The 19,769-nt window shown below is 42.9% G+C and overlaps 1 protein-coding gene across 3 annotated transcripts in view; it reads right to left on the bottom strand.

Moving 5' to 3' along the window:
- gabra3 (gamma-aminobutyric acid type A receptor subunit alpha3) overlaps positions 1-13,032 on the bottom strand; it is a 155,543-nt gene extending 142,511 nt beyond the window's left edge. For all 3 annotated transcript variants that reach the window (XM_065004830.1, XM_029620674.2, XM_029620675.2), the window contains exon 1: positions 12,902-13,032. The gene's annotated coding sequence lies outside the window, so the exon portion shown is untranslated. The remainder of the gene's footprint in view (positions 1-12,901) is intronic.
- Between the last annotated feature and the right edge of the window lie 6,737 nt (positions 13,033-19,769).

The following is a 19,769-nucleotide window of genomic DNA, read 5'->3' as shown; positions in this document are numbered from 1 at the left end:
GGGAGAAGGTCATGTGGTCTGATGAGACAAAAATAGAGCGTTTTGGTCTAAACTCCACTCGGCGTGTTTGGAGGAAGAAGAAGGATGAGTTCAACCCCAAGAATACCATCCCAACCGTGAAGCATGGAGGTGGAAACATCATTCTTTGGGGATGCTTTTCTGCAAAGGGGACAGGACGACTGCACCGTATTGAGGGGAGGATGGATGGGGCCATGTATCGCGAGATCTTGGCCAACAACCTCCTTCCCTCAGTAAGAGCATTGGAGATGGGTCGTGGCTGGGTCTTCCAGCATGACAACGATCCGAAACACACAGCCAGAGCAACTAAGGAGTGGCTCCGTAAGAAGCATCTCAAGGTCCTGGAGTGGCCTAGCCAGTCTCCAGACCTGAACCCAATAGAAAATCTTTGGAGGGAGCTGAAAGTCCGTATTGCCCAGCGACAGCCCCGAAACCTGAAGGATCTGTAGAAGGTCTGTATGGAGGAGTGGGCCAAAATCCCTGCTGCAGTGTGTGCAAATCTGGTCAAGAACTACAGGAAACGTATGATCCCTGTAATTGCAAACAAAGGTTTCTGTACCAAATATTAAGTTCTGCTTTTCTGATGTATCAAATACTTATGTCATGCAATAAAATGCTCATTAATTACTTAAAAATCATACAATGTGATTTTCTGGATTTTTGTTTTAGATTCCGTCTCTCACAGTTGAAGAGTACCTATGATAAAAAATTATAGACCTCTACATGCTTTGTAAGTAGCAAAACCTGCAAAATCGGCAGTGTATCAAATACTTGTTCTCCCGGCTGTATGTACATACTGGTGCGAGAGACATTTAACTATTTGGAATGACCCCAAACAGGCACTCGCAATAGGATAATGGAGAAGGCTTCAATATTGTGTACCATATTGAAATCCAACCCTGTCTATCTATCCTGATACACATCTCAAGCCTCCACACACACATACTCAGCTAAATAGCTAGATTTGTGAAGATAAAATACTTTTAGAATAATTATGCAAATGAGTGTGACTGTACAATTAGTCTTTCTAGAGACCTGCAGGAAACTTCAACAGCCTATGCACAGATCATTACAACAGTACATGAAATACACACTTTTCCCATTACAATGGAAAGCAGATGTTCAACTTGGGATAGAAGTTTTCCTCCCCATGAAAAATCTGTCTTAGAGCATTAAGGGTTCCTGCTATAGACCAATCGCTACTTCAGCACACCAACTGCACTCAAAGCAATGTCGTATTACATCATACACAGCCCACCTTTTCCACTACTTGGGCAAAACCTTGACTTTTATATCAAATCAAATTGTATTTCTCACATGCTTCGTAAACAACAGGTGTAGACTAACAGTGAAATGCTTACAGGCCTTTCCCAACAATGCAGAAAGAAAACAATAACAGAGATAACAGAAAAATACACGGGCAAAGGGAAAGGGGATACCTAGTCAGTTGCACAACTGAATGCATTCAACCGAAATGTGTCTTCCAACTCCTCCGAATCAGAGAGGTGCAGGGGGCTGCCTTAAATCGACACCCATGAAGCAGTTGTTGAGGGTTAACTCAATGAAATGTATTTATAAAGCCCTTTTATATATCAGCCGATGTCACAAAGTGCTATACAGAAACCCAGCCTAAAGCACAGTTAGATGCCTTACTCAAGAGCAGAACGGCAGATTTTTTCTACCTTGCCAACTCGGGGTTTTGAACCATCAACCTCTTGGTTACTGGTCCAATGATCTTAACCGCTAGGCTACCTATCGCCCCAAAAAATGTATGTATTCGATCATTTGCCATTACATATTATTTTGGCAGGCACTGTCAAGAATATTGTTCAAACCACCAGCAATAATTGGAGGTCGAACTGCAAGAACTGAAGATGCTGCACTTGCCTCTTCCTGTACCAGTACAGAGTAGATGTGCAGGGGTACGAGGTACTCGAGGTAGATATGTACATATAGGTAGGGATAAAGTGATAGATATTGAACAGTAACAGCAGCATATGTGATGAGTCAAAAGAGTGCAAAAAAGGTCAATGTAGATCGTCCGGGTAGCTATTTGGTTAACTATTTGACTAACTATTTAGCAGTCTTATAGCTTGGGAGTAGAAGCTACTCCGGGTCCTGTTGGGTCAAGACTTGGTGCATTGGTACTGGTTGCCGTGCGGTAGCAGAGAAAACAGTCTATTACTTGGGTGGCTGTTATACAATATGTTGCTGCTCTGATCACTCTTAAATCGGCGTATTCATTTTTAAGCTAACATATTGAGACAGCAGCACGCTATTGAGACACGATGGGGTAAATGGGGCAAAGCAAACATCTCACAATAGAATCATGTGATTCACGACAAAGAAGGAAACTGAACAAACCAAAATTATGAGAAAAATATGCAGCGAGTGATTAGGCCAATGATAGTTGTTGTTGTGAACAGGAGATGACAGGGACGATGGGGATAATTCTACTACAGTACCTGCTATGGTTTACATCTCCACTCACTGGAGACACTAATACTGGGGATTTACATACACTATCAGTCTGTGTCCTACTAACAAACCCATGGTAGAGGAAACACTACTAAAGAGATCCATACTGCAGTGAAGAGACATTTTAGAAAATAACTATGCTTTATGGTAAAGTAATGATTCTCTGCAGTCAGGTGCAGTATCCTCACTTCACATTTTCCTATAACAACATTTGACTGTTTCCTCTGTAAGAGTTATTAGACAGTGAGATGGAGAAAGCCTTGGGGTACAGAGGAGGAATCAGAAATTGCTATGTTTGCTCAAGACAAGGAGAGGAAGGAGCAGAAAGAAATCTCATTATAAGTAGCGTTTTCAGTGCCTAAGTGCCCAATGGATCATACTCCAGCAGCACTAGACTAGCTTTAACTGCAGCATTTCTCCCCCAGCAAATGCAGTGGCTGCTCTTCCTCAGAAACACTAGCAGTCAAGCATACCACAGATAACATTGCTACATTCCACACTTAACTTATTGATGCTTTTGATTTATTGATTTTTCTATTATGTCACAGGAGTTAGGGACACTGTAAAAGCATGCTGTCTAATGGCGCATGTTGGTACATGTAAACGGTGATGAGGTGTGATAATCTGATAATACTAATTAGACATATTGTTGCAGTGATATTCCTGAGGATGTTTTTACATGAAACACTACACACATTTTGTTCCTGTCCTGAGAAATGATACTGTTTTTCAACTAAGATGACCCTACACAAATGAATGGAAGTCTTGAAATGTACAGAATTAACATCCCAATAGCAGTGAAGACAGGCAAAGACCAGTGTTTCCCCTATATGCACTGCAAAATGCACTATAATGTATTGTAGATGTAAAATGTATGCCCCAGGAAAACCCCATCCAGCCACGGAAACGTGCTGAAAAGAAGATGGAGAACAAGCTATGACGGAAAAATAGTGGATTTTTGATGCAGACCGACTTTGCCTGTCTTCACTGTTATTGGGATGTTAATTGTGTGGGTTGTTTGGATGTTCGAGTAACCACCAAAAGGCTAACGAACTACACAACTCCTGTATATTTCAAGACTTCCAAACAGAGCTAAAATAATATTTGCAATATTTTCAAAAGGATACGATACAATATATCTTCGAAAATAATCATCAGGATATGTAACTGTATTGAATTTTCCACCATCCCTACTGCTTGCTTGCCTGCCTGCCTGCCTGCGAAGGGATGACAGCATGATGGATTGGGGGCAAGAGGCTGGTGGGTTAATGCTCTTTTCCTCAAATGTCCAAAAGCACATTTATGAAATGCTCACTCCGTCAGGCGTCCACAGAGGACGGTCTCTACAAAACTGGTGGTGTAACATAACGTGGTAAACACGAGCCTCACTAGGGGGAAATCACTGTACTGGTGCTTGGACTGCACGGCTGACACCGGACCCATAGAGACCTTGCAAGAAGAACTGTAGAATGGAAATTATAGGTTGCTCATTTGAAGCAACTTCGTGAGTACATCTCTGTATTTTGGGTTGGTTGTTAGTACTGTTGAATCATACCTGCATCTCTCAGCACCATTCATTGTTACAAATCCTGAATAACCTACATGCTAACTTAGAAACGGAAGTAAGAGAGGCAGACCTTTGCATACTGTATGCCCTCCCATGCTGAGCTGGAGAGAGAGAGAGAGAGAGGATGTAGGGAACTAAAGACCTGGAGAGCATAAAGCAACCGTCAGTCAGTACTCATTCCGTTCCAGAACTGTCATGGCCAGGTCTTATGGATGAGTTGGAAGAGTAGGAGTCACCAATGGGGAGAGTATGAGACAAGCTTCTTAGGTTCTGCTGGGACTCCCAGCCTATCAATACCATCAAGCACCTGTCCCAAGACTGTCCCTGAGATGCCCTGTAAAGGAACATGACAAGTACTCTCTCCAGACATTTGCTCTCAGTGCCCCATCACTGAATCATGCCTGGCCCACTGGCCCTACCTACATTCATTCATTTCTTATAGATTTGTTCTTGCATCTGAAAAATGTGTTGAAACATTGATGGTCCCACTCTGAGTAACAAATTTGGGATTGGAATGACTGTTCCAATGCAGATGTATACGACTGCAGATGTTCTAATCAGGAAATCTATCATTTGAATAAGGCACAAATTGAGTAAACGTCCCACCTGCCATTTCTCTTCATTGACTTCCAAGATAATATTGACATCTAGTTAATATCTCTATTTTGATCACTTTACGTCTTTTTAAAGCCACTATTCTGACAGACTGTTTGAAATCAGACTCAGAGTTAGCTCTCCTCATAGCATGAGATTTAAACGATGAAACTGATGTTGATTAATAAATCACACCAACAAATGGACCTCTCTCTGTCTGTAAGAGAGAAAATACGAGTTGAAGAAGAAGTGAACTCGGTTTAATTCCTTTCTCGTAGTTGGAGGGAAGATCCGAGTTACGAGGCTGAAGTTGTCGGCTCTTGGATAACAAGATGTACAGTGAGCACAGGCATGCAGAGAGAGAGAGAGAGAGAGATGTAGAGAAGAGTTGAACGGAGAAAAGGCCCAGGTCTCTACTAATCACATTGAGCCCTTAAGCCCAAAGTGGATGGTGGGTTAGAACGAGTCCCTCAAAGACAGAACCAGGTCATTCTTAGAGAGAGAGAGTGAAGCCAGGAGAATATCCTTAAGCCAAAGCTGTGACATCATGCCTTCATATTTGACTTTGAATCATTTTCATAACAACTGTTTGTAACTATTTTCCCCCTTCTAAAATGCAACACTGCTTGATAAAATACAGTAAATATAAGAGCCTGTACATCGACTTGACAGACAAATTAGGGCTTAACTGTTCAATGCTATCTGTGTGAAAACACCTAGAGCGTATCATGTCCATCAGGACACCATCTCACTGTGTTGTACTGGAAGTAAACCCCCACTGTCATCCGATCTATTGGCCAACATGCAATCATTGGAAAATAAAATCGATGACCTACGATCAAGATGAAACTACCAACGGGACATTAAAAATCGTAATATCTTGTTTCAGTGAGTCGTGGCTGAAAGATGACATGAAAAACATACAACTGGCAGGTTATACACTGTTTCGGCAGGATAGAACAGCAGCCTCTGGTAAGACAAGGGGTGGTGGTCTAAGTATATTTGTAAACAACAGCTGGTGCACAACATCCAAGGTTTTGCTCACCTGAGGTAGAGTATCTCATGATAAGCTGTAGACCACACAATCTACCTAGAGAGTTTATCTATATTCTTCGTAGCTGTCTATTTACCGCCACAAACCGATGCTGGCACTAAGACCGCAATCAATGACCTGTCTACTGCCATAAGCAAACAGGAAAACACTCATCCAGAGGCGACGCTACTAGTGGCCGGGGACTAATGCAGAGAAACTTAAATCCATTTTTACCTCATTTCTACCAGCATGTTAAATGTGCAACTAGAGGGGGAAAAAAAACTCTAGACCACCTTTACTCCACACACAGAGACGTGTTCAAACAGGCAAAGCGTCAATACAAGACTAAGATCGAATCGTACTAGACCGGCACTGACGCTCGTCGGATGTGGCAAGGCTTGCAAACTATTACAGACTACAAAGGGAACCACAACTGAGAGCTGCCCAGTGACATGAGCCTACCAAACGAGCTAAAGAGCTTCTATGCTCGCTTTGAGGCAAGTAACACTGAAACATGCATGAGAGCATCAGCTGTTCCGGATGACTGTGTGATCATGCTCTCCGCAGCCGATGTGAGTAAGCCCTTTAAACAGGTCAACATTCACAAGGCCACAGGGCAAGATGGATTACCAGGATGTGTACTCCGAGCATGCCCTGACCACCTGGCAAGTGTATTCAATGACATGTTCAACCGCTCCTTCTCTGAGTCTGTAATACCAACATGTTTCAAGCAGACCACCATAGTCCCTGTACCCAAGAACACTAAGGTAACCTGCCTAAATGACTACCGACCAATGGCACTCACATCTGTAGCCATGAAGTGATTTGAAAGGCTGGTCTTGGCTCACATCAATACCATTATCCCAGAAACCCTAGACCCACTCCAATTTGTATACCACCCCAACAGATCCACAGATGATGCAATCTCTATTGCATTCCACACTGCCCTTTCACACCTGGACAAAAGGAACACCTATGTGAAAATGCTATTCATTAACTACAGCTTAGCATTCAACACCATAGTGCCCTCAAAGCTCATCACTAAGCTAAGGACCCAGGGACTAAACACCTCTCTCTTCAACTGTATTCTGGACTTCCTGACGGGCCTCTCCCATGTGGTAAGGGTAGGTAACAACACATCCACCACACTGATCCTCAATACAGGAGACCCTGAGGGGTGCGTGCTCAGTCCCCTCCTGTAGTGGGGCGGCAGGGTAGCCTAGTGGTTAGAGCGTTGGACTAGTAACCGGAAGGTTGCAGGTTCAAACACCCGAGCTGACAAAGTACAAATCTGTCGTTCTGCCCCTGAACAGGCAGTTAACCCACTGTTCCTAGACCGTCATTGAAAATAAGAATTTGTTCTTAACTGACTTGCCTAGTTAAATAAAGGTTAAATAAAGGTTAAATAAATAAAAATAAATAGTCCCTATTCCCTCATGACTGCACAGCCAGGCACGACTCCAACACCATCATTAAGTTTGATCACCTACAACGACAAGACAGCCTATAAGGAGGTGGTCAGAGACCTGGCTGTGTGGTGCCAGGACAACAACCTCTTCAACAACGTGATCAAGACAAAGGAGATGATTGCGGAATACAGGAAAAGGAGGACCGAGCACATCCCCATTCTCATCGACGTGGCTGTAGTGGAGCAGGTTGAGAGCTTCAACCTAACATGGTCCGAGCACACCAAGACAGTTGTGAAGAGGGCACGACAAAACCTATTCCCCCTCAGGAGACTGAAAAGATTTGGCATGGGTCCTCAGATCCTCAAAAGGTTCTACAGCTGCACCATCGAGAGCATCACTACCTGGTATGGCAACTGCTCGGCCTCCGACCGCAAGGCACTACAGAGGGTAGTGTGTACGGCCCAGTAAATCACTGGGGCCAAGCTTCCTGCCATCCAGGACCTCTATACCAGGCGGTGTCAGAGGAATGCCCTAAAAATGTTCAAAGTCTCCATCCACCCTAGTCATAGACTGTTCTCTCTGCTACCGCACAGCAAGCGGTACCGGAGCGCTAAGTCTAGGTCCAAGAGGCATCTAAACAGCTTCTACCCCCAAGCCATAAGACTCCTGAACATCTAATCAAATGGCCACCCAGACTATTTGCATTGCCCCCTCCCCCCTCTTTTTTACGCTGCTGCTGCTCTCTGTTATTACCTATGCATAGTCACTTTAATAACTCTACCTACATGTACATATTACCTCAATTACCTCAACTAACCGGTGCCCCCGCACATTGACTCTGTACCGGTACCCCCTGTATATAGCCCCGCTATTGTTATTTTACTGCTGCTCTTTAATTATTATTATTTTATTTTTTATTTTTTTTGGGTGGGTGGGGGTATTTTTCTGCATTGTTGGTTAAGGCCTTGTAAGTAAGCATTTCACTGTAAGGTCTACACCTGTGGTATTCGGCGCATGTGACAAATACAATTAGATTTGATTTTATTTTATTTGAACTGTCATTCGACTTCTGGCTTTGAGAGACACGGTACGCTACATTGAATAATATTCTGTGGGTCGCCCTGACCCTTATGGTGCTGGAGAAAAAAAAGATAGAGACATACCTGCTGCTTAGTTAGTTAGTGATTAACTGATACTATGTGTATACCAAGCTGTTAGTAGACACACACACACACACACACACACCAAGCTGTTGGTAGACACACACACACAGGAAAAAAAAATACCTTGAAGCCATCGCGACACTTCACATTAGCAGTGTGCCAAAATGTGTTTACGTGACCGATGCAGCTTTAGCCCTTCCAGGGAAAACACAGACTTCACATAATGCAATATCAACAACAGCAGCAGAGACCTAAACAATGCCATGGATCTCATTAGCACACCTGAACCTTCCCCTACGTTAGACAGACGTGTCACACTGCATGATTATATGCTAATTCAAGAAGCACAACAAACAAACTTTCCATGCAAACACTCTATGCATGGAAAGTGAATTGCTTCAATTGCATTTCTATGTGACTTCTCTGTCCAGCGCTGTAATAGACAATGTGTGCACGGTGAGGCAAACAAAACAGCTAGACAGAATATAAGGAATGACTGTTTGGTCTATGACCCTGCTCGCCTGGATGTTGCCTTCTCATCTTCCTCCTCCTCATCTTCCTCCCCACCAGGGACATCTGCATCTCCAAAATGAGCCTATGGAGGAGAGAATTTGCTGCATTCACTTGAAGGCTTCGAGTTGTTTACCATGACAATAGTGCCAAATAGTAGAGATGGCTTCAATCCTTTGTACATGACTGGTAGATTATGTGGGTTACGCAGTTCAGTGCCCGACCAAATAATGTAAAGCTCCAGTAGGAGGCTTCGAAGGTTACAAACAGTGTTCCGCACCCTAATACCCTACAGGTGGATCTTTCTAGAGAATCTGCCTTTGAGAAAGAAAGAGACAGAGAGAAAGAAAGAGCAACTCGGGTCTAACTCATTACCCCAAACAAACTCATCCCCGTAGCCTGTTCACTTTGTTCATATGCAGGATCCAGAGAAAGAAAACTCCACAGAGACCTCCCAAACATGCCACTTCAGTGGGATCAAGCTCGCTGAGTCATGACTCATGAGGGAGCAGTGAATAGTCACTGCGTCTCAGAGAAAAAGCTGACTCCCTTCACTGTCTATTCTCTCAAATACATCCTCCCATGGTACCATATTGCCTGCTGGATCTGTACATCTGAATGTCTTACTCCTCCACCACCTAGCTGTGCACTGTGACAGAGGCTCTTTGCTCCAATATGTCTGAGCAGAAGCTGGCAGAGGAAAGTCGTCTTTCCTGTGGTCACACTCAGAGTCCAGGTAGGAAGTCATCGTATTATGAGCCCTGTGTAATGCAGAGTGCAGGACAGAGAAATGGAAGGGGAAACCTGCAGACACACAGGCTAGTCTGTGTCCAATGAAAGCATTTACACGATATATACAAAAGTATGTGGACACGCCTTAAAATGAGTGGATTTGGCTATTTCAGCCACAACTGTTGCTGACAGGTGTATAAAAATGAGCACAGAGCCATGCAATCTCCATAGACAAACATTGGCAGTTGAACGGCCTTACTGAGAAGCTCAGTGACGTTCAACGTGGAACCGTCATAGGATGCCACCTTTCTAACAAGTCAGTTCGTCAAATTTCTGCCCTGCTAGAGTTGCCCCGGTCAACTGTAAGTGCTGTTATTGTGAAGTGGAAATGCCTAGGAGCAACAACGGCTCAGCCACAAAGTGGTAGGCCAAATAAGCTCACAGAACAGGACCGACTAGTGCTGAAGCGCATAAAATGCATCTGTCCTCGGTTGCAACACTCACTACCGAGTTCCAAAATGCCTCTGGAAGTAACGTCAACACAATAACTGTATGTCGGGGGCTTCATGAAATGGGTTTCCGTGGTCGAGCAGCCACACACAAGCCTAAGATCACAATGCGCAATGCCAAGCATTGGCTGGGGTGGTGTAAAGCTCACTGCCATGGGACTGGAGCAGTGGAAACACGTTCTCTGGAGTGACAAATCACGCTTCACCATTTGGTGACAGACAAATCTGGGTGTGGAGGATGCCAGGAGTATGCTACCTGGCCCAATGCATATTGCCAACTGTAAAGTTTGGTGGAGGAGGAATCATGGTCTGGGGCTGTTTTTCAGGGTTCGGGCTAGTAACCTTAGTTCCAGTGAAGGGAAATCTTAACTTAGAGCATACAATGATATTCTAGACGATTCTATTCTTCCAACTTTGTGGCAACAGTTTGGGGAAGGCCCTTTCCTGATTCAGCATGACAATTCCCCAGTGCACAAAGCGAGGTCCATGCAGAAATTGTTTGTCGAGATTGGTGTGGAATAACTTGACTGGCCTGCACAGAGCCCTGCCCTGAGCCCCATCGAACACCTTTGGGATGAATTGGAACCCAGACTGTGAGCCAGGCCTAATCGCCCAACATCAGTGCCCGACCTCACTAATGCTCATGTGGCTGAATGGAAGCAAGTCCCCGCAGCAATGTTCCAACATCTAGTGGAAAGCCTTCCTAGAAGAGTGAAAGCTGTTATAGTAGCAAAGGGGTTTTTGGAATGAGATGTTCGACGAGCAGATGTCTACATACTTTTGGTCATTGAGTGTATGCCTTTGAAGCATCGCGGACTTAGGCACTGCATCTCAGTGCTAGAGGTGTCACTACAGACCCTGGTTTGATCCCGGGGCTGCATCACAACCGGCCATGATTGGGAGTTCCATAGTGCGGCGCACAATTGGCCCGGGGTCGTCCGGGTTAGGGGAGGGGTAGGCAGGGGTAGGCCATCATTGTAAAATAAGAATTTATTCATACTTAACTGACTTGCATAGTTATATAAAGGCTAAATAAAAAATGTATAAAAAATTGCAGGGGGTTTTCTTTCCAGAGAGGAGCCAACAACATGGGATGGCAAAGGAGCCTAAGAGTTGATGGGAGATGAAATTGTAAACGAAACCACTAAAGTCTGATGTATAGCATCTCTTTCTGTGATCTCATAAGGGAAGGGCTTCAAATAGCATCAGTCCACTCTATCCTTCAGACAATAAGAATGGAGTGGAGGAGGAAAAGCTGGAGAAGGAGGAGGAGGAAAAGTGGAGGAGGAGGAAAGGAGGAAAGTGGAGGAGGAGGAAAGGAGGAAAGTGGAGGAGGAGGAAAGGAGGAAAGTGGAGGAGGAAAGGAGGAAAGTAGAGGAGGAAAAGCTGATAAAGAAGTATTTAGGCATACCGTTTTTCCAAACTGTTGAAACCTCCCCTCTGCTCTGCTGCAGAACAAGACAAATCTCTTAGGTCAGTGTTTGTATTCGGTGGCCTGTGGTCGAGGACAGGCCTGAGTCCTGCTCTGCAGCTGGACAGAAATGGGCGCTCTGGGTGTAGACCCTGTGGTGCTTGCCGACCCAGTTTCTTCTGCCATTTTTGTAGCGCACTTAACCATCCATGTTCAGTACAGAAGACAGCACTCCATTATCTTCCCTTGAGAAACCTGTGAATTTGTTGTACTCAAAATCTTTCATGTGATTTTTCATTTGCACTGGCCCATTTTGGGGCTTATTTAAGGCTTCAGTTTAGATTTTTATTAATTATTTCTGTTATAATTATTTTACTTTAAACCCCTTTTCTCCCCCAATTTCGTGATATCCAGTTGGTATTTTTTGTTACAGTCTTGGCCTATTTCTAACCCATTCAATAGTGTATTTTTTTTACTAGACTGTGCACACAAGCACCCAAACACACAAGCACACACACACAGACAGACACACACAGACACACACACACACAGTATATGAACTGCATCATTGCCTTTAGTCACAGTGAGCAGATACACGTAGGTCCTCTGAATCAAACATTTATGAGAGTGCTTCGATATGAAAACCTAAGGTTGCATTAGAATTTGATATGTTTTCTCTTGACTCATTTTCATCCCGCATTGAGATAATTTACTAATTTCTTATTTTTTTTGTCGTTTATGGACAGTTTGGAGAACATGAACTAGGCTATTTGTTACATGTCGTCAGTGAATATACTAGTTGGTAATGGCGTTTGATTTGAAAGAATTTGTCTAAATATAGGCTAAATTAACACCGATCTGAGTAACCCTCGATAACAGCAAATATTCTCGATATATTTCAAGGTTATTCGATATGTAGCCTACCTGTTCAGTGATGCTCTGTCGTTTCCAATAATTTGACCAAATCACAGGAGAAAAGGCTATCTGGCAAGTATGGATAGATTTAAAAGTATTACAAATAATAGAGATATGTTTTATTTATCGATACGAAAAGTAACATTATAGCCTTCGGATTGGTGTCGCATTTCCCGTTAGAAGACAGTGTCCCGAGAAAGTCGATTCAACTGGCGCTTTCTATAACATATACCGATGTAAGTGAATAACAAATAGTCCGCATGGTAAATGTGCAGTTTCCCACTTAAAACAAATGCACCTTTTAATGTAACGACAGCACCGCGTTCTCATCAGAACCATCTCAAAGCCGATGTATACACTTCCCTCTACTGCAGTTAAGGCAAGGGGAAACCTGTTAACTTAACGCAATTATGTGCACACCACAAACAGCAGGTTGTTGCTTGTGAATGAAACACTGCAGTATATCATATCGAGGATGGGGTTCAATGCCTGTCAATGATTAACATTGACATACACAAAACATTGGACAACAATTTACTGACAACAAAACACACATTCTCACCAGAAAACAACGTTTCTTCGCGCTCTTATTTTCTTCCGATTTTGGATTTTCGTTGCGTCAATGCGCGCTGTTTTGTTCCAACTGACTTCTACGGCAATTCTTATGTATGTCCACTGGATTTTGATAGGGAAAGTGCTGTCATCGTGGAAAGCCTGCCCTCTTCAAACTAACCTTCCCGCCCCCTCATTCTACCCCTCTCAGATTGGTGCTGGCTACCTACCAGCAAATGCCCCCCAAAACACTTTTTGCGCACACTTAACTACCTTTGCAACCATAATTGTGCACTAAATTAACATGAAAAACAGTCACAAAACAACTTTAAAATGTCTGCTGCCCTATCTTCAGTGTTTTGGGGTGAGTAGCTAGCTACCATAATGTCATTCACCACTTTGCCCTATGCGCGACGAGGCAGGGGATGAGGATATTATTGGTTATAGCCTACATCAGTTTAGAAGCACCCACCAAACACTGCCTACAGTATGTCCTCTTGTAAACCCATCTACCTCATGCGGTCCAGACAGGCGGGCCCATCAGACAATGTTCTGCCTTGGCCCATGACTCAAATTGCTTCATTATGCACAAAATCCAGTTAGGCTACACATGATGGAGCTAATTTGGCCAAAATAAAGAGAGCCATCTGCTTTTTACGTTGAAAGCTACAGTGCCCTTGACTTGTCTGTACTATTTAGCCCCTGTGTGTGTGTGTGTGTGTGTGTGTGTGTGTGTGTGTGTGTGTGTGTTTGAAATGTCCTAAAGTCACAACAACACACAGCCCTGTCAAGTATCACAGAAGGGCTCCTCTCAGTGTTTTAACAGAGGTCCATTGCACAATAAATAACTTTTTTGGCCTCCGCTGCATTTTTAGAAGGGGCTGAAGTCACTGCTGTGGCTACAGTTTCAATCACCTGATTGTCTTCAGCTTGTTTTCAAACCTCACCATACTTGTTTTTCAACCCATGATGTTATTCTCTAGGATTACACCAACGTACTAGCCTAAGTCCCACTTTGAATTGCTTTGGTAGTGCCAGAGGAGGTGCATCAGGTACAAGGTTCATGATTTAGTGTGGAGTCATGGACAGCATACAGTATATAACTGTTAGCACATAGTACTACATCATAACACACTTGCACCTGTTGATCTGCCTGTCCCACCATACATAAATAACACCTATACCGTTGCCAGATATTTTCCGAACACATTACTCCTACAGGTTTCCTTCATGTTTTATTGATGTCTCACTCATGTAGGCTGTGTGTGAACACAGCTGAGAAAAGACCACAGGAAATACAAAGACCTCAGAACACACCAAAGTAATCATACTCTCCCTCATTGGTTTAGAACAGGTGGCGGCTTCTAAGACATCTAAGAAGTCAACTTTTTCTTTCAGAGAGCGAAGTAAGGCAGCAAGCGGTTCACTGTATTCTGAGGGTTACAGCAGGGAGGTGTGTAGGCCTCTGAGAATATTCCATGAGTAATTACTTAGTTAAAATGTCATTTCTATACACTTGAAGAGTGAATAAGTGAATCTGGGTTCAAATTCGAGTATATTAGTTTACCTATCTAGTTAATTAGCCAAATACTTGTATTGTAACTTGACAGAGCACTATTGTGTTGATATATCTACAACTATTTACATATGCATCCAGTGTGTATTTAAAGTAATTCAGTCATTATTATACTACAAACTGTTGAAACCCATCAGCTGTTTCTGAAATGTACTGTACCTGGCATTGAATTTGGTTCAGCAGTCTGATTGTGCTGACGTTCACCCAAGATGTGCTATTTCTCTCATACTATTTAGCAAACATTCTTTGTTTGAAGATCACTACCAGTGCAAATCAAAGAGAGTGTCATTAGAAGGAAAGAGATACAGGCTTCCAAAAATAAAAGTTTCTCCTCCTACTAGGACATTGATTTGAAAGGCTTAATCAGTAGAATTTATGTGTTTGGTCTTGCTTCTCAGCATAATCTAAGGACAGCTGAAAAGCTATCTAGGACAGTAGATATAATTGGCTTCCAATAGGTATAGTGAACAAAAATATACATTTGACATGTAAATAGTTGGTCCCATGTTTCATGAGTGGAAATAAAAGATCCCAAAAAGCTTATTTCGCTCCAATTTTGTGCACAAATTTGTTTATATCCCTGTTAGTGAGCATTTCTCCTTTGCTAAAATAATCCATCCAACTAACAGGTGTGGCATATGTAGAAGTTGATTGAACAGCATGATCATTACACAGGTGCACATTGTGCTGGGGACAAGAAAAGGCCACTCTAAAATATGCAGTTTTTTCACACAACACAATGCCACAGGTGTCTCATGTTTTGAGGGAGCGTGCAATTGGCATGCTGACTGCAGGAACGTCCACCAGAGCTGTTGCCAGAGCATTGAATGTTAATTTCTCTACCATAAGCCGCCTCCAACGTTGTTATAGAGAATTTGGCAGTACGTTCAACCGGACTCACAACCGCAGACCACATGTAACCACGCCAGCCTAGGACCTCCACATCCGTCTTTTTCACCTGCGGGATCGTCTGTGATCAGCCACCCAGACAGCTGAGGAAACTGTGGGTATGCACATCCAAATCATTTCTGCACAAACCACCAGAAACATCTCAGGGAAGCTCATCTGCTTGCTCATCATCTTCACCAGGGTCTTGACCTGACTGCAGTTCGGCGTCAGTAGGCAAATGCTCACCTTCGATTGCCACTGGCACACTGGAGAAGTGTGCTCTTCATGGATGAATCCTGGTTTCAACTGTAGTGGGCAAAGTGTGGCGAGTGGTTTGCTGATGTCAACGTTGTGAACGGAGTGCCCCATGGTAGAGGTTGGGTTATGGTATGGGCAGACATAAGCTACAGACAGCAAATACAGTTGCATTTTATCGATGGCAATTTGAATGCACAGAGATACCATTACGAGATCCTGAGGCCCATTTTCATGCCATTCATCCGCCGCCAACATCCACCAATGTGCTAGAGCATAAATCATTGTTCTCCATAGCTATGTTTGCATCCAATTGGTGACAGAATTTCAGGTGAATATTTTCACGTGCATTTTCCCACTATTGATGTGTTTTTTGTTGCAGATAAATATCAGTGTGTGATGACTTTTTCACTTAAAAATAAATTGCTCTTCCACAGCATATATCCATTACTATATTAATAACATTGTGTTTTTGTAAAAACATACATTTATCCAAACCACAAGCTAGATTGAGCACCTTTTCATTTCACAGGTAGAATTGGGAAGTTCTGACTTCCTGTGTATTCAGCTACCCATAGTGAACCATAAAGTCCAGCATTCATAGCGAATGCAGATACCGCCCCGCTAGGTACTGTCTTGGAAAACTATTCACTCCCCTTGGTGCTTTTCCTATTTTGTTGCATTACAACCTGTAATTTAAATGTATTTTTATTTGGATTTCATGTAATGGACATACACAAAATAGTCCAAATTGGTGAAGTGAAATGGAAAAAAATACTAAAAATATCAAAATACTAATTTAAACGGAAAAGTGGTGAGTGCATATGTATTCACCCCCTTTGCTATGTATCCCTAAATAAGATCTGGTGCAACCAATTGCCTTCAAAATAAAGTCCACCTGTGTGCAATCTAAGTGTCACTTGATCTGTCACATGATCTCAGTGTATATACCTGTTCTGAAAAGCCCCAGAGTCTGCAACACCACTAAGCAAGCGGCACCATGAGCTCTCCAAACAGGCCAGGGACAAAGTTGTGGAGAAGTACAGATCAGGAATAGGTTATAAGAAAATATCCGAAACTTTGATCAACCCACGGAACACCATTAAATCCATTATAAAAAAATGGAAAGAATGTGGCACCACAACAAACTTGCTAAGTGAGGGCCGCCCACCAAAACTCACGGACCAGGCAAGGAGGGCATTAATCAGAGAGGCAACAAAGAGACCAAAGACAACTCTGAAGCATTTGCAAAGCTTCACAGAGAAGATTGGAGTATCTGTCCATAGGACCACTTTAAGCGTAACACTCCTGGGCTGGGCTTAACGGAAGAGCGGCCAGAAAAAAGCAATTTCTTAAATAAAAAAGTAAGCAAACACGTTTGGTGTTCGCCATAAGGCATGTGGGAGACTCCCCAAATATATGGAAGGAGGTACTCTGGTCAGATGAGACTAAAATTGAACTTTTTGGCCATCAAGGAAAACGCTATGTCTGGTACAAACCCAACACCTCTCATCACACCGAGAACACCATCCCCACAGTGAAGCATGGTGGTGGCAGCAACATGCTGTGGGGATGTTTTTCATCGGCAGGGACTGGCAAACTGGTCAGATTTGAAGGAATGATGGATGGCGCTAAATACAGGGAATTTCTTGAGGGGAAACTGTTTCAGTCTCCAGAGATTTGAGACTGGGATGAAGGTTAACCTTCCAGCAGGACAATGACCCGAAGCATACTGATAAAGCAACTCTCGAGTGGTTTAAGGGGAAACATTTAAATGTCTTGGAATGGCCTAGTCAAAGCCCAGACCTCAATCCAATTGAGAATCTGTGGTATGACTTAAAGATTGCTGTACACCATCAGAACCCATCCAACTTGAAGGAGCTGGAGCAGTTTTTCCTTGAAGAATGGGCAAAAATCCCAGTGGCTAGATGTGTCAAGCTTTTAGAGACATACCCCAAGAGACTTGTAGCTGTAATTGCTGCAATAGGTGGCTCTACAATAAAAAAATATGTGGTTTCACAATAAAAAATATTTTGCATCTTCAAAGTGGTAGGCATGTTGTGTAAATAAAATGATACAAGCCCCCCCCCCCCCCCCCAAAGGATGTAAGGCAACAAAATAGGGTAAATGCCAAGGGGGTGAATACTTTCACAAGGCACTGTATTTTGCATTACTCATCTCATATGTTTATACTGTACTATGCCGCTCTGACATTGTTCGTCCACATATTCTTAATTCCATTCCTTTACTTAGATGTGTGTGTACTGTGTGTATTGGGGTGAAATTGTTAGATATTATTTGTTAGATATTACTGTACTGTTGGAGCTAGAAACACAAGCATTTTGCTACTCCCGCAATAACATGTGCTAAACACATGTATGTCACCAATACAATTTGATTTGATTTGACTTCGAACAACCAACACACAGTAATCTCAGAACTTCTTTCACTAACATTTGTCATCATGCCAGTGTGGTGTTGTTAGTCTGGCTGTGCGAATTACAAACAAGTGCCAAAATGTGTTATTTTTCACCTTTCCACCTACCAGAGATTTAACCTAATGCTGCCAGTTGCTTGGGGATTTAAAAAATGATGCTTACGTCGAGTAATGATTATCAGAGGGATTTTTTCAGGATGAACAGATGGGGAATCCATTTTGACAACAGCTGAGAAGTGATGTGATAGCATGTTTTTTCCCCCTTCACAACAATTAAGATTCCTGATTAGACATAACGTAACGTTAGCTAGCATTCTAGCCTAGCTGGACTAGGTAAGTTAGCTAGCTTAAAGTCTTGTATTGAACTCTGAAAGCCATCAGCTAAAACATATAGATAGCTATCTTTTGGATATAGCTAACTCACCCTGTGTTTACGTGTTGGTAGCAATGAGGAATGTGTATAAGTAGTCTCTGTTTGGTTAGTTGGTTCTCAGCTGGCTAGCAATCTTGCAGCCAATTTAGAGACGCTAGGTGACAGCAAGCTGACTATTGAAATGGCCATGTTAGGTGTGCTAAGCTAGCCAGTCTAATAGAGATCAATACAATTAGTGGGATGGAAAAAATGGTGTATTGCTGTGTGTTTTGTTGTACAGAATCTGATTCCACCAGTATGTGCTTCCAACCCCTAGCTCTGCACAAGGTAAGGTAAGTTGTAAAAAAAAAAGACAAGCTGACAGCTAAGATAGCTCAATCTACATTAAGCATGACATAAACATGGGGTTACAGGTGGTTAGATGTAGCCTGTTGATAAAAGAGTAGCCTCCAGGCCAGGTAATACATTTTAGTCTACCGCTTTTCTATTTTTAGCTTCTCTGTGTAAAACGCAGGTTATCTGCGGTCCCTCTACAGTGCCCTGCTGGAAAATACCCCAAAGCAGCAACATTTTGGGTACACTGGCATTCTATTTTAGCGCTTGACTATGCAGACTCTCATTGACGCACATGAGCAGTTTAGATGAAATGATTGAATAACATGTATGTGTACATTTATTTTGCAACACTCGTCACATGTAAAGAGAGCGGTGCGGTCAGTATGTAAAACTTTTCACACCTGCAGCATCCTAGCTCATTCACTTTGTTGACTGATCTTTCCTCTCAAAAGCAGCTCCCAATGTCCCTCTTTGTCCATAAACAATACACTGGTTTGTCTAGGTCCCAATTGGTTGACACCTTTACCAAAGGCGTGTTTCCCTATGTCCCTTTCACAAAAAGTGTAAAATGGTAACAGCACAACCATGTCTTTCCAGGAGTACCAGCAAATGTTCTGCAAGAGGTCCAAACAGTTGGTGGTTAACTTCTCTAGGGCTGGGGGCAGCATTTGGAATTTTGGTTGAAAAGCATGCCCAAATTAAACTGCCTTCTACTCAGGGCCAGAAGATAGGATATGCATATAATTAGTAGATTTGGTTAGAAAACAATCTACATTTCTGATTTGGCAGGCGAAAACCTGAGAAAAATCCATTCAGGAAGTAGGATTTTTTTTGTGGTTGTTGTTTTCTAGTCAATGCCATTACAGCATCCATTGACTTAGGACTCAAATTGCAGTTCCTATGCCTTCCGCTAGATGTCAACAGTCTTTCAAAATGGTTTCAGGCTTGTATTCTGAAAAATGAGGGAGTAAGAGCAGTCTGAATGAGTGGACCCTGCCGTGTCACAGAGCTTT

The sequence above is a fragment of the Oncorhynchus nerka genome, linkage group LG19, assembly GCF_034236695.1.
Source record: "Oncorhynchus nerka isolate Pitt River linkage group LG19, Oner_Uvic_2.0, whole genome shotgun sequence".
Classification (NCBI taxonomy): domain Eukaryota; kingdom Metazoa; phylum Chordata; class Actinopteri; order Salmoniformes; family Salmonidae; genus Oncorhynchus; species Oncorhynchus nerka.
Note: the sequence above shows the minus strand (reverse complement) of the source record. Positions and strands in the feature narration are given on the sequence as shown.